Source organism: Hyla sarda, chromosome 8 (genome assembly GCF_029499605.1).
Source record: "Hyla sarda isolate aHylSar1 chromosome 8, aHylSar1.hap1, whole genome shotgun sequence".
NCBI lineage: Eukaryota > Metazoa > Chordata > Amphibia > Anura > Hylidae > Hyla > Hyla sarda.
The window spans coordinates 115,759,608-115,774,226 of record NC_079196.1 but is presented as its reverse complement, the minus strand read 5'-3'; the positions used below and the strand labels follow the sequence as shown (position 1 = coordinate 115,774,226).

Below are 14,619 nucleotides of genomic sequence, written 5' to 3'. Positions count from 1 at the left end.
CCATACATACATACAGCACAGGCTAAACCCACATCATCACTTAAAAAAAGGACAGGCGACCATTGCACTCTGATGGAGCATTTAGCAATGCAATCCATAGCCTGGCTTTTGCCTGAACCCCCATCACTCCTCCTCTTGCATATAAGACAATATTTCAGATCTGCATATGAAAACAACACGCCTACCTTTGTTGCACATAGCTGCCTGCCTGTCTCTAGTTACCCCACTGGCTGTAGCTGCGTCCCTTCCGACATGGAATAACACCAACTGTAACGATAAACTGAAAATTAACAGTATAAACCTGCATCATTTTGGACTCTGGTATTTGCTGAATCCGGGTGACCTGACAATCGATGGTGGTGCCGCTGGTGATTCTGGCCTTCTTGGAATCTGTTGGGCCTATGTGTTAGCTCACACATCACTTGGGTATCCATGGTAACTACCACAACATGGTCATCTGCAGTTTACATCTAGCCCGTGGCATTGAATGGCATTTTAAAAGTGCTAAGGGTCCTGGTGCAATAATCCTCCCATGAGGATCAGCCTCAACGGCTTTGTAGATTGCACTCATGTCAGCAACTCCATATACATTTTTTTTTCTTCATGCTTCTTTCTTCATCCTTTTTTCTTTCTGTCATTCAGACTTTCATTCATTCGATCTCTCTCACTCACTTGCTTTAACTCATTTGTTCTCACTCACTCACTCACTCACTCAATCACTCACTCACTCATTCACTCTCACTCACTCTCACTCTCTCACTCACTCGCTCACTAAGTCAGTCTCTCTCTCTCTCTCTCTTTTTCTTTTTATATATATTTTTTTCCGTCTTCTTCTTCTTCTTCTTCTTCTTCTTCTTCTTCTTCTTCAGACCCTGTCATAGCACTAATGCCTTTCCAATACCACCAGCAGATGGAGACACTCCATTGCAACATTGGTTGTGAGCAGCAGTTTCTAAAAACAAATGCCTCATGGCGGATTTCCCATCCATCAATGGATGGTAAATTTTGTTTTTATCATTCACTGACCACAGAAACCAATGCATGGTCAAGCAACAGCAATGACACACCCTTGTGTATAGGCATGAGACCCTCATGTCATTTAACAGGATTCAGCACCACCCACAAGACAGCTACCTGTCATGTCATGTCAAACCTGCACAGGTGTGCTAGATTATTATTATTTAGTTTTATTTTATTTTTTTACACCAATCAGTGTGCAAACATGGTCATTAAAACGCTAAATGAATAGACGTTCATAAACCAGTCAGTGCAACTCATCATTTTGGTCTCCAATTCTCAAACTCAAATTCTCACCCACGGAGGATTAAATGAGAATCTTTCTTGTTTAACACTGGAATGGGGTGGTGCACTGTTCACTACCCGAAGATACTGCCACATCGGGTCAATGCATAGGGCGACAGAAGCAAGCTTCCAAATCAGCTCCCTTTCTCAAAAATCCATTTAATTTATGGTCCCCAGATAGGGAACGTATGTATCAGTATGTGCTCACAAGTCACCCAAGTGCAAGTATTCACACAAAAAAAAACGTGCCTCAGGATGCGATCTGTCGCAAGATCCTTTCTTTTTTTACACTTGATCTAAGCCAAAAGGCCTAGAGGGGATAACCGGGAAAGGGGTGGACCCAACCATGTCCCCTTCATGAGCACTCACATTACTCATAGGAATGGAAGGAAGGCTGGCAGCCAACCAGCCTCCCATACACTTTCTGGGTGGGTGGCAGTCAGCCACCCATACATACATACAGCACAGGCTAAACCCACATCATCACTTAAAAAAAGGACAGGCGACCATTGCACTCTGATGGAGCATTTAGCAATGCAATCCATAGCCTGGCTTTTGCCTGAACCCCCATCACTCCTCCTCTTGCATATAAGACAATATTTCAGATCTGCATATGAAAACAACACGCCTACCTTTGTTGCACATAGCTGCCTGCCTGTCTCTAGTTACCCCACTGGCTGTAGCTGCGTCCCTTCCGACATGGAATAACACCAACTGTAACGATAAACTGAAAATTAACAGTATAAACCTGCATCATTTTGGACTCTGGTATTTGCTGAATCCGGGTGACCTGACAATCGATGGTGGTGCCGCTGGTGATTCTGGCCTTCTTGGAATCTGTTGGGCCTATGTGTTAGCTCACACATCACTTGGGTATCCATGGTAACTACCACAACATGGTCATCTGCAGTTTACATCTAGCCCGTGGCATTGAATGGCATTTTAAAAGTGCTAAGGGTCCTGGTGCAATAATCCTCCCATGAGGATCAGCCTCAACGGCTTTGTAGATTGCACTCATGTCAGCAACTCCATATACATTTTTTTTTCTTCATGCTTCTTTCTTCATCCTTTTTTCTTTCTGTCATTCAGACTTTCATTCATTCGATCTCTCTCACTCACTTGCTTTAACTCATTTGTTCTCACTCACTCACTCACTCACTCAATCACTCACTCACTCATTCACTCTCACTCACTCTCACTCTCTCACTCACTCGCTCACTAAGTCAGTCTCTCTCTCTCTCTCTCTTTTTCTTTTTATATATATTTTTTTCCGTCTTCTTCTTCTTCTTCTTCTTCTTCTTCTTCTTCTTCAGACCCTGTCATAGCACTAATGCCTTTCCAATACCACCAGCAGATGGAGACACTCCATTGCAACATTGGTTGTGAGCAGCAGTTTCTAAAAACAAATGCCTCATGGCGGATTTCCCATCCATCAATGGATGGTAAATTTTGTTTTTATCATTCACTGACCACAGAAACCAATGCATGGTCAAGCAACAGCAATGACACACCCTTGTGTATAGGCATGAGACCCTCATGTCATTTAACAGGATTCAGCACCACCCACAAGACAGCTACCTGTCATGTCATGTCAAACCTGCACAGGTGTGCTAGATTATTATTATTTAGTTTTATTTTATTTTTTTACACCAATCAGTGTGCAAACATGGTCATTAAAACGCTAAATGAATAGACGTTCATAAACCAGTCAGTGCAACTCATCATTTTGGTCTCCAATTCTCAAACTCAAATTCTCACCCACGGAGGATTAAATGAGAATCTTTCTTGTTTAACACTGGAATGGGGTGGTGCACTGTTCACTACCCGAAGATACTGCCACATCGGGTCAATGCATAGGGCGACAGAAGCAAGCTTCCAAATCAGCTCCCTTTCTCAAAAATCCATTTAATTTATGGTCCCCAGATAGGGAACGTATGTATCAGTATGTGCTCACAAGTCACCCAAGTGCAAGTATTCACACAAAAAAAAACGTGCCTCAGGATGCGATCTGTCGCAAGATCCTTTCTTTTTTTACACTTGATCTAAGCCAAAAGGCCTAGTGGGGATAACCGGGAAAGGGGTGGACCCAACCATGTCCCCTTCATGAGCACTCACATTACTCATAGGATTGGAAGGAAGGCTGGCAGCCAACCAGCCTCCCATACACTTTCTGGGTGGGTGGCAGTCAGCCACCCATACATACATACAGCACAGGCTAAACCCACATCATCACTTAAAAAAAGGACAGGCGACCATTGCACTCTGATGGAGCATTTAGCAATGCAATCCATAGCCTGGCTTTTGCCTGAACCCCCATCACTCCTCCTCTTGCATATAAGACAATATTTCAGATCTGCATATGAAAACAACACGCCTACCTTTGTTGCACATAGCTGCCTGCCTGTCTCTAGTTACCCCACTGGCTGTAGCTGCGTCCCTTCCGACATGGAATAACACCAACTGTAACGATAAACTGAAAATTAACAGTATAAACCTGCATCATTTTGGACTCTGGTATTTGCTGAATCCGGGTGACCTGACAATCGATGGTGGTGCCGCTGGTGATTCTGGCCTTCTTGGAATCTGTTGGGCCTATGTGTTAGCTCACACATCACTTGGGTATCCATGGTAACTACCACAACATGGTCATCTGCAGTTTACATCTAGCCCGTGGCATTGAATGGCATTTTAAAAGTGCTAAGGGTCCTGGTGCAATAATCCTCCCATGAGGATCAGCCTCAACGGCTTTGTAGATTGCACTCATGTCAGCAACTCCATAAACATTTTTTTTTCTTCATGCTTCTTTCTTCATCCTTTTTTCTTTCTGTCATTCAGACTTTCATTCATTCGATCTCTCTCACTCACTTGCTTTAACTCATTTGTTCTCACTCACTCACTCACTCACTCACTCACTCAATCACTCACTCACTCATTCACTCTCACTCACTCTCACTCTCTCACTCACTCGCTCACTAAGTCAGTCTCTCTCTCTCTCTCTTTTTCTTTTTATATATATTTTTTTCCGTCTTCTTCTTCTTCTTCTTCTTCTTCTTCTTCTTCTTCTTCTTCTTCTTCTTCAGACCCTGTCATAGCACTAATGCCTTTCCAATACCACCAGCAGATGGAGACACTCCATTGCAACATTGGTTGTGAGCAGCAGTTTCTAAAAACAAATGCCTCATGGCGGATTTCCCATCCATCAATGGATGGTAAATTTTGTTTTTATCATTCACTGACCACAGAAACCAATGCATGGTCAAGCAACAGCAATGACACACCCTTGTGTATAGGCATGAGACCCTCATGTCATTTAACAGGATTCAGCACCACCCACAAGACAGCTACCTGTCATGTCATGTCAAACCTGCACAGGTGTGCTAGATTATTATTATTTAGTTTTATTTTATTTTTTTACACCAATCAGTGTGCAAACATGGTCATTAAAACGCTAAATGAATAGACGTTCATAAACCAGTCAGTGCAACTCATCATTTTGGTCTCCAATTCTCAAACTCAAATTCTCACCCACGGAGGATTAAATGAGAATCTTTCTTGTTTAACACTGGAATGGGGTGGTGCACTGTTCACTACCCGAAGATACTGCCACATCGGGTCAATGCATAGGGCGACAGAAGCAAGCTTCCAAATCAGCTCCCTTTCTCAAAAATCCATTTAATTTATGGTCCCCAGATAGGGAACGTATGTATCAGTATGTGCTCACAAGTCACCCAAGTGCAAGTATTCACACAAAAAAAAACGTGCCTCAGGATGCGATCTGTCGCAAGATCCTTTCTTTTTTTACACTTGATCTAAGCCAAAAGGCCTAGAGGGGATAACCGGGAAAGGGGTGGACCCAACCATGTCCCCTTCATGAGCACTCACATTACTCATAGGAATGGAAGGAAGGCTGGCAGCCAAACAGCCTCCCATACACTTTCTGGGTGGGTGGCAGTCAGCCACCCATACATACATACAGCACAGGCTAAACCCACATCATCACTTAAAAAAAGGACAGGCGACCATTGCACTCTGATGGAGCATTTAGCAATGCAATCCATAGCCTGGCTTTTGCCTGAACCCCCATCACTCCTCCTCTTGCATATAAGACAATATTTCAGATCTGCATATGAAAACAACACGCCTACCTTTGTTGCACATAGCTGCCTGCCTGTCTCTAGTTACCCCACTGGCTGTAGCTGCGTCCCTTCCGACATGGAATAACACCAACTGTAACGATAAACACTGAAAATTAACAGTATAAACCTGCATCATTTTGGACTCTGGTATTTGCTGAATCCGGGTGACCTGACAATCGATGGTGGTGCCGCTGGTGATTCTGGCCTTCTTGGAATCTGTTGGGCCTATGTGTTAGCTCACACATCACTTGGGTATCCATGGTAACTACCACAACATGGTCATCTGCAGTTTACATCTAGCCCGTGGCATTGAATGGCATTTTAAAAGTGCTAAGGGTCCTGGTGCAATAATCCTCCCATGAGGATCAGCCTCAACGGCTTTGTAGATTGCACTCATGTCAGCAACTCCATATACATTTTTTTTTCTTCATGCTTCTTTCTTCATCCTTTTTTCTTTCTGTCATTCAGACTTTCATTCATTCGATCTCTCTCACTCACTTGCTTTAACTCATTTGTTCTCACTCACTCACTCACTCACTCAATCACTCACTCACTCATTCACTCTCACTCACTCTCACTCTCTCACTCACTCGCTCACTAAGTCAGTCTCTCTCTCTCTCTCTCTTTTTCTTTTTATATATATTTTTTTCCGTCTTCTTCTTCTTCTTCTTCTTCTTCTTCTTCTTCTTCAGACCCTGTCATAGCACTAATGCCTTTCCAATACCACCAGCAGATGGAGACACTCCATTGCAACATTGGTTGTGAGCAGCAGTTTCTAAAAACAAATGCCTCATGGCGGATTTCCCATCCATCAATGGATGGTAAATTTTGTTTTTATCATTCACTGACCACAGAAACCAATGCATGGTCAAGCAACAGCAATAACACACCCTTGTGTATAGGCATGAGACCCTCATGTCATTTAACAGGATTCAGCACCACCCACAAGACAGCTACCTGTCATGTCATGTCAAACCTGCACAGGTGTGCTAGATTATTATTATTTAGTTTTATTTTATTTTTTTACACCAATCAGTGTGCAAACATGGTCATTAAAACGCTAAATGAATAGACGTTCATAAACCAGTCAGTGCAACTCATCATTTTGGTCTCCAATTCTCAAACTCAAATTCTCACCCACGGAGGATTAAATGAGAATCTTTCTTGTTTAACACTGGAATGGGGTGGTGCACTGTTCACTACCCGAAGATACTGCCACATCGGGTCAATGCATAGGGCGACAGAAGCAAGCTTCCAAATCAGCTCCCTTTCTCAAAAATCCATTTAATTTATGGTCCCCAGATAGGGAACGTATGTATCAGTATGTGCTCACAAGTCACCCAAGTGCAAGTATTCACACAAAAAAAAACGTGCCTCAGGATGCGATCTGTCGCAAGATCCTTTCTTTTTTTACACTTGATCTAAGCCAAAAGGCCTAGAGGGGATAACCGGGAAAGGGGTGGACCCAACCATGTCCCCTTCATGAGCACTCACATTACTCATAGGAATGGAAGGAAGGCTGGCAGCCAAACAGCCTCCCATACACTTTCTGGGTGGGTGGCAGTCAGCCACCCATACATACATACAGCACAGGCTAAACCCACATCATCACTTAAAAAAAGGACAGGCGACCATTGCACTCTGATGGAGCATTTAGCAATGCAATCCATAGCCTGGCTTTTGCCTGAACCCCCATCACTCCTCCTCTTGCATATAAGACAATATTTCAGATCTGCATATGAAAACAACACGCCTACCTTTGTTGCACATAGCTGCCTGCCTGTCTCTAGTTACCCCACTGGCTGTAGCTGCGTCCCTTCCGACATGGAATAACACCAACTGTAACGATAAACTGAAAATTAACAGTATAAACCTGCATCATTTTGGACTCTGGTATTTGCTGAATCCGGGTGACCTGACAATCGATGGTGGTGCCGCTGGTGATTCTGGCCTTCTTGGAATCTGTTGGGCCTATGTGTTAGCTCACACATCACTTGGGTATCCATGGTAACTACCACAACATGGTCATCTGCAGTTTACATCTAGCCCGTGGCATTGAATGGCATTTTAAAAGTGCTAAGGGTCCTGGTGCAATAATCCTCCCATGAGGATCAGCCTCAACGGCTTTGTAGATTGCACTCATGTCAGCAACTCCATATACATTTTTTTTTCTTCATGCTTCTTTCTTCATCCTTTTTTCTTTCTGTCATTCAGACTTTCATTCATTCGATCTCTCTCACTCACTTGCTTTAACTCATTTGTTCTCACTCACTCACTCACTCACTCAATCACTCACTCACTCATTCACTCTCACTCACTCTCACTCTCTCACTCACTCGCTCACTAAGTCAGTCTCTCTCTCTCTCTCTCTCTTTTTCTTTTTATATATATTTTTTTCCGTCTTCTTCTTCTTCTTCTTCTTCTTCTTCTTCTTCTTCTTCTTCAGACCGTCATAGCACTAATGCCTTTCCAATACCACCAGCAGATGGAGACACTCCATTGCAACATTGGTTGTGAGCAGCAGTTTCTAAAAACAAATGCCTCATGGCGGATTTCCCATCCATCAATGGATGGTAAATTTTGTTTTTATCATTCACTGACCACAGAAACCAATGCATGGTCAAGCAACAGCAATGACACACCCTTGTGTATAGGCATGAGACCCTCATGTCATTTAACAGGATTCAGCACCACCCACAAGACAGCTACCTGTCATGTCATGTCAAACCTGCACAGGTGTGCTAGATTATTATTATTTAGTTTTATTTTATTTTTTTACACCAATCAGTGTGCAAACATGGTCATTAAAACGCTAAATGAATAGACGTTCATAAACCAGTCAGTGCAACTCATCATTTTGGTCTCCAATTCTCAAACTCAAATTCTCACCCACGGAGGATTAAATGAGAATCTTTCTTGTTTAACACTGGAATGGGGTGGTGCACTGTTCACTACCCGAAGATACTGCCACATCGGGTCAATGCATAGGGCGACAGAAGCAAGCTTCCAAATCAGCTCCCTTTCTCAAAAATCCATTTAATTTATGGTCCCCAGATAGGGAACGTATGTATCAGTATGTGCTCACAAGTCACCCAAGTGCAAGTATTCACACAAAAAAAAACGTGCCTCAGGATGCGATCTGTCGCAAGATCCTTTCTTTTTTTACACTTGATCTAAGCCAAAAGGCCTAGAGGGGATAACCGGGAAAGGGGTGGACCCAACCATGTCCCCTTCATGAGCACTCACATTACTCATAGGAATGGAAGGAAGGCTGGCAGCCAACCAGCCTCCCATACACTTTCTGGGTGGGTGGCAGTCAGCCACCCATACATACATACAGCACAGGCTAAACCCACATCATCACTTAAAAAAAGGACAGGCGACCATTGCACTCTGATGGAGCATTTAGCAATGCAATCCATAGCCTGGCTTTTGCCTGAACCCCCATCACTCCTCCTCTTGCATATAAGACAATATTTCAGATCTGCATATGAAAACAACACGCCTACCTTTGTTGCACATAGCTGCCTGCCTGTCTCTAGTTACCCCACTGGCTGTAGCTGCGTCCCTTCCGACATGGAATAACACCAACTGTAACGATAAACTGAAAATTAACAGTATAAACCTGCATCATTTTGGACTCTGGTATTTGCTGAATCCGGGTGACCTGACAATCGATGGTGGTGCCGCTGGTGATTCTGGCCTTCTTGGAATCTGTTGGGCCTATGTGTTAGCTCACACATCACTTGGGTATCCATGGTAACTACCACAACATGGTCATCTGCAGTTTACATCTAGCCCGTGGCATTGAATGGCATTTTAAAAGTGCTAAGGGTCCTGGTGCAATAATCCTCCCATGAGGATCAGCCTCAACGGCTTTGTAGATTGCACTCATGTCAGCAACTCCATATACATTTTTTTTTCTTCATGCTTCTTTCTTCATCCTTTTTTCTTTCTGTCATTCAGACTTTCATTCATTCGATCTCTCTCACTCACTTGCTTTAACTCATTTGTTCTCACTCACTCACTCACTCACTCAATCACTCACTCACTCATTCACTCTCACTCACTCTCACTCTCTCACTCACTCGCTCACTAAGTCAGTCTCTCTCTCTCTCTCTCTTTTTCTTTTTATATATATTTTTTTCCGTCTTCTTCTTCTTCTTCTTCTTCTTCTTCTTCTTCTTCAGACCCTGTCATAGCACTAATGCCTTTCCAATACCACCAGCAGATGGAGACACTCCATTGCAACATTGGTTGTGAGCAGCAGTTTCTAAAAACAAATGCCTCATGGCGGATTTCCCATCCATCAATGGATGGTAAATTTTGTTTTTATCATTCACTGACCACAGAAACCAATGCATGGTCAAGCAACAGCAATGACACACCCTTGTGTATAGGCATGAGACCCTCATGTCATTTAACAGGATTCAGCACCACCCACAAGACAGCTACCTGTCATGTCATGTCAAACCTGCACAGGTGTGCTAGATTATTATTATTTAGTTTTATTTTATTTTTTTACACCAATCAGTGTGCAAACATGGTCATTAAAACGCTAAATGAATAGACGTTCATAAACCAGTCAGTGCAACTCATCATTTTGGTCTCCAATTCTCAAACTCAAATTCTCACCCACGGAGGATTAAATGAGAATCTTTCTTGTTTAACACTGGAATGGGGTGGTGCACTGTTCACTACCCGAAGATACTGCCACATCGGGTCAATGCATAGGGCGACAGAAGCAAGCTTCCAAATCAGCTCCCTTTCTCAAAAATCCATTTAATTTATGGTCCCCAGATAGGGAACGTATGTATCAGTATGTGCTCACAAGTCACCCAAGTGCAAGTATTCACACAAAAAAAAACGTGCCTCAGGATGCGATCTGTCGCAAGATCCTTTCTTTTTTTACACTTGATCTAAGCCAAAAGGCCTAGAGGGGATAACCGGGAAAGGGGTGGACCCAACCATGTCCCCTTCATGAGCACTCACATTACTCATAGGAATGGAAGGAAGGCTGGCAGCCAACCAGCCTCCCATACACTTTCTGGGTGGGTGGCAGTCAGCCACCCATACATACATACAGCACAGGCTAAACCCACATCATCACTTAAAAAAAGGACAGGCGACCATTGCACTCTGATGGAGCATTTAGCAATGCAATCCATAGCCTGGCTTTTGCCTGAACCCCCATCACTCCTCCTCTTGCATATAAGACAATATTTCAGATCTGCATATGAAAACAACACGCCTACCTTTGTTGCACATAGCTGCCTGCCTGTCTCTAGTTACCCCACTGGCTGTAGCTGCGTCCCTTCCGACATGGAATAACACCAACTGTAACGATAAACTGAAAATTAACAGTATAAACCTGCATCATTTTGGACTCTGGTATTTGCTGAATCCGGGTGACCTGACAATCGATGGTGGTGCCGCTGGTGATTCTGGCCTTCTTGGAATCTGTTGGGCCTATGTGTTAGCTCACACATCACTTGGGTATCCATGGTAACTACCACAACATGGTCATCTGCAGTTTACATCTAGCCCGTGGCATTGAATGGCATTTTAAAAGTGCTAAGGGTCCTGGTGCAATAATCCTCCCATGAGGATCAGCCTCAACGGCTTTGTAGATTGCACTCATGTCAGCAACTCCATATACATTTTTTTTTCTTCATGCTTCTTTCTTCATCCTTTTTTCTTTCTGTCATTCAGACTTTCATTCATTCGATCTCTCTCACTCACTTGCTTTAACTCATTTGTTCTCACTCACTCACTCACTCAATCACTCACTCACTCATTCACTCTCACTCACTCTCACTCTCTCACTCACTCGCTCACTAAGTCAGTCTCTCTCTCTCTCTCTCTTTTTCTTTTTATATATATTTTTTTCCGTCTTCTTCTTCTTCTTCTTCTTCTTCTTCTTCTTCTTCAGACCCTGTCATAGCACTAATGCCTTTCCAATACCACCAGCAGATGGAGACACTCCATTGCAACATTGGTTGTGAGCAGCAGTTTCTAAAAACAAATGCCTCATGGCGGATTTCCCATCCATCAATGGATGGTAAATTTTGTTTTTATCATTCACTGACCACAGAAACCAATGCATGGTCAAGCAACAGCAATGACACACCCTTGTGTATAGGCATGAGACCCTCATGTCATTTAACAGGATTCAGCACCACCCACAAGACAGCTACCTGTCATGTCATGTCAAACCTGCACAGGTGTGCTAGATTATTATTATTTAGTTTTATTTTATTTTTTTACACCAATCAGTGTGCAAACATGGTCATTAAAACGCTAAATGAATAGACGTTCATAAACCAGTCAGTGCAACTCATCATTTTGGTCTCCAATTCTCAAACTCAAATTCTCACCCACGGAGGATTAAATGAGAATCTTTCTTGTTTAACACTGGAATGGGGTGGTGCACTGTTCACTACCCGAAGATACTGCCACATCGGGTCAATGCATAGGGCGACAGAAGCAAGCTTCCAAATCAGCTCCCTTTCTCAAAAATCCATTTAATTTATGGTCCCCAGATAGGGAACGTATGTATCAGTATGTGCTCACAAGTCACCCAAGTGCAAGTATTCACACAAAAAAAAACGTGCCTCAGGATGCGATCTGTCGCAAGATCCTTTCTTTTTTTACACTTGATCTAAGCCAAAAGGCCTAGAGGGGATAACCGGGAAAGGGGTGGACCCAACCATGTCCCCTTCATGAGCACTCACATTACTCATAGGAATGGAAGGAAGGCTGGCAGCCAACCAGCCTCCCATACACTTTCTGGGTGGGTGGCAGTCAGCCACCCATACATACATACAGCACAGGCTAAACCCACATCATCACTTAAAAAAAGGACAGGCGACCATTGCACTCTGATGGAGCATTTAGCAATGCAATCCATAGCCTGGCTTTTGCCTGAACCCCCATCACTCCTCCTCTTGCATATAAGACAATATTTCAGATCTGCATATGAAAACAACACGCCTACCTTTGTTGCACATAGCTGCCTGCCTGTCTCTAGTTACCCCACTGGCTGTAGCTGCGTCCCTTCCGACATGGAATAACACCAACTGTAACGATAAACTGAAAATTAACAGTATAAACCTGCATCATTTTGGACTCTGGTATTTGCTGAATCCGGGTGACCTGACAATCGATGGTGGTGCCGCTGGTGATTCTGGCCTTCTTGGAATCTGTTGGGCCTATGTGTTAGCTCACACATCACTTGGGTATCCATGGTAACTACCACAACATGGTCATCTGCAGTTTACATCTAGCCCGTGGCATTGAATGGCATTTTAAAAGTGCTAAGGGTCCTGGTGCAATAATCCTCCCATGAGGATCAGCCTCAACGGCTTTGTAGATTGCACTCATGTCAGCAACTCCATATACATTTTTTTTTCTTCATGCTTCTTTCTTCATCCTTTTTTCTTTCTGTCATTCAGACTTTCATTCATTCGATCTCTCTCACTCACTTGCTTTAACTCATTTGTTCTCACTCACTCACTCACTCACTCACTCAATCACTCACTCACTCATTCACTCTCACTCACTCTCACTCTCTCACTCACTCGCTCACTAAGTCAGTCTCTCTCTCTCTCTCTCTTTTTCTTTTTATATATATTTTTTTCCGTCTTCTTCTTCTTCTTCTTCTTCTTCTTCTTCTTCTTCAGACCCTGTCATAGCACTAATGCCTTTCCAATACCACCAGCAGATGGAGACACTCCATTGCAACATTGGTTGTGAGCAGCAGTTTCTAAAAACAAATGCCTCATGGCGGATTTCCCATCCATCAATGGATGGTAAATTTTGTTTTTATCATTCACTGACCACAGAAACCAATGCATGGTCAAGCAACAGCAATGACACACCCTTGTGTATAGGCATGAGACCCTCATGTCATTTAACAGGATTCAGCACCACCCACAAGACAGCTACCTGTCATGTCATGTCAAACCTGCACAGGTGTGCTAGATTATTATTATTTAGTTTTATTTTATTTTTTTACACCAATCAGTGTGCAAACATGGTCATTAAAACGCTAAATGAATAGACGTTCATAAACCAGTCAGTGCAACTCATCATTTTGGTCTCCAATTCTCAAACTCAAATTCTCACCCACGGAGGATTAAATGAGAATCTTTCTTGTTTAACACTGGAATGGGGTGGTGCACTGTTCACTACCCGAAGATACTGCCACATCGGGTCAATGCATAGGGCGACAGAAGCAAGCTTCCAAATCAGCTCCCTTTCTCAAAAATCCATTTAATTTATGGTCCCCAGATAGGGAACGTATGTATCAGTATGTGCTCACAAGTCACCCAAGTGCAAGTATTCACACAAAAAAAAACGTGCCTCAGGATGCGATCTGTCGCAAGATCCTTTCTTTTTTTACACTTGATCTAAGCCAAAAGGCCTAGAGGGGATAACCGGGAAAGGGGTGGACCCAACCATGTCCCCTTCATGAGCACTCACATTACTCATAGGAATGGAAGGAAGGCTGGCAGCCAACCAGCCTCCCATACACTTTCTGGGTGGGTGGCAGTCAGCCACCCATACATACATACAGCACAGGCTAAACCCACATCATCACTTAAAAAAAGGACAGGCGACCATTGCACTCTGATGGAGCATTTAGCAATGCAATCCATAGCCTGGCTTTTGCCTGAACCCCCATCACTCCTCCTCTTGCATATAAGACAATATTTCAGATCTGCATATGAAAACAACACGCCTACCTTTGTTGCACATAGCTGCCTGCCTGTCTCTAGTTACCCCACTGGCTGTAGCTGCGTCCCTTCCGACATGGAATAACACCAACTGTAACGATAAACTGAAAATTAACAGTATAAACCTGCATCATTTTGGACTCTGGTATTTGCTGAATCCGGGTGACCTGACAATCGATGGTGGTGCCGCTGGTGATTCTGGCCTTCTTGGAATCTGTTGGGCCTATGTGTTAGCTCACACATCACTTGGGTATCCATGGTAACTACCACAACATGGTCATCTGCAGTTTACATCTAGCCCGTGGCATTGAATGGCATTTTAAAAGTGCTAAGGGTCCTGGTGCAATAATCCTCCCATGAGGATCAGCCTCAACGGCTTTGTAGATTGCACTCATGTCAGCAACTCCATAAACATTTTTTTTTCTTCATGCTTCTTTCTTCAT

The 14,619-nt window shown here is 43.4% G+C and overlaps 8 pseudogenes; all 8 read right to left on the bottom strand.

Moving 5' to 3' along the window:
* Positions 1 to 1,359: 1,359 nt before the first annotated feature.
* Positions 1,360 to 1,623, bottom strand: LOC130286856 (U2 spliceosomal RNA; annotated as a pseudogene).
* Positions 1,624 to 3,105: 1,482 nt separating this feature from the next.
* On the bottom strand, positions 3,106 to 3,369 carry LOC130289923 (U2 spliceosomal RNA; annotated as a pseudogene).
* Positions 3,370 to 4,872: 1,503 nt separating this feature from the next.
* Positions 4,873 to 5,136, bottom strand: LOC130286855 (U2 spliceosomal RNA; annotated as a pseudogene).
* Positions 5,137 to 6,620: 1,484 nt separating this feature from the next.
* LOC130286853 (U2 spliceosomal RNA) lies at positions 6,621 to 6,884 on the bottom strand (annotated as a pseudogene).
* Positions 6,885 to 8,372: 1,488 nt separating this feature from the next.
* On the bottom strand, positions 8,373 to 8,636 carry LOC130286852 (U2 spliceosomal RNA; annotated as a pseudogene).
* Positions 8,637 to 10,118: 1,482 nt separating this feature from the next.
* LOC130286851 (U2 spliceosomal RNA) lies at positions 10,119 to 10,382 on the bottom strand (annotated as a pseudogene).
* Positions 10,383 to 11,860: 1,478 nt separating this feature from the next.
* LOC130286850 (U2 spliceosomal RNA) lies at positions 11,861 to 12,124 on the bottom strand (annotated as a pseudogene).
* Positions 12,125 to 13,610: 1,486 nt separating this feature from the next.
* LOC130286849 (U2 spliceosomal RNA) lies at positions 13,611 to 13,874 on the bottom strand (annotated as a pseudogene).
* Positions 13,875 to 14,619: the final 745 nt, after the last annotated feature.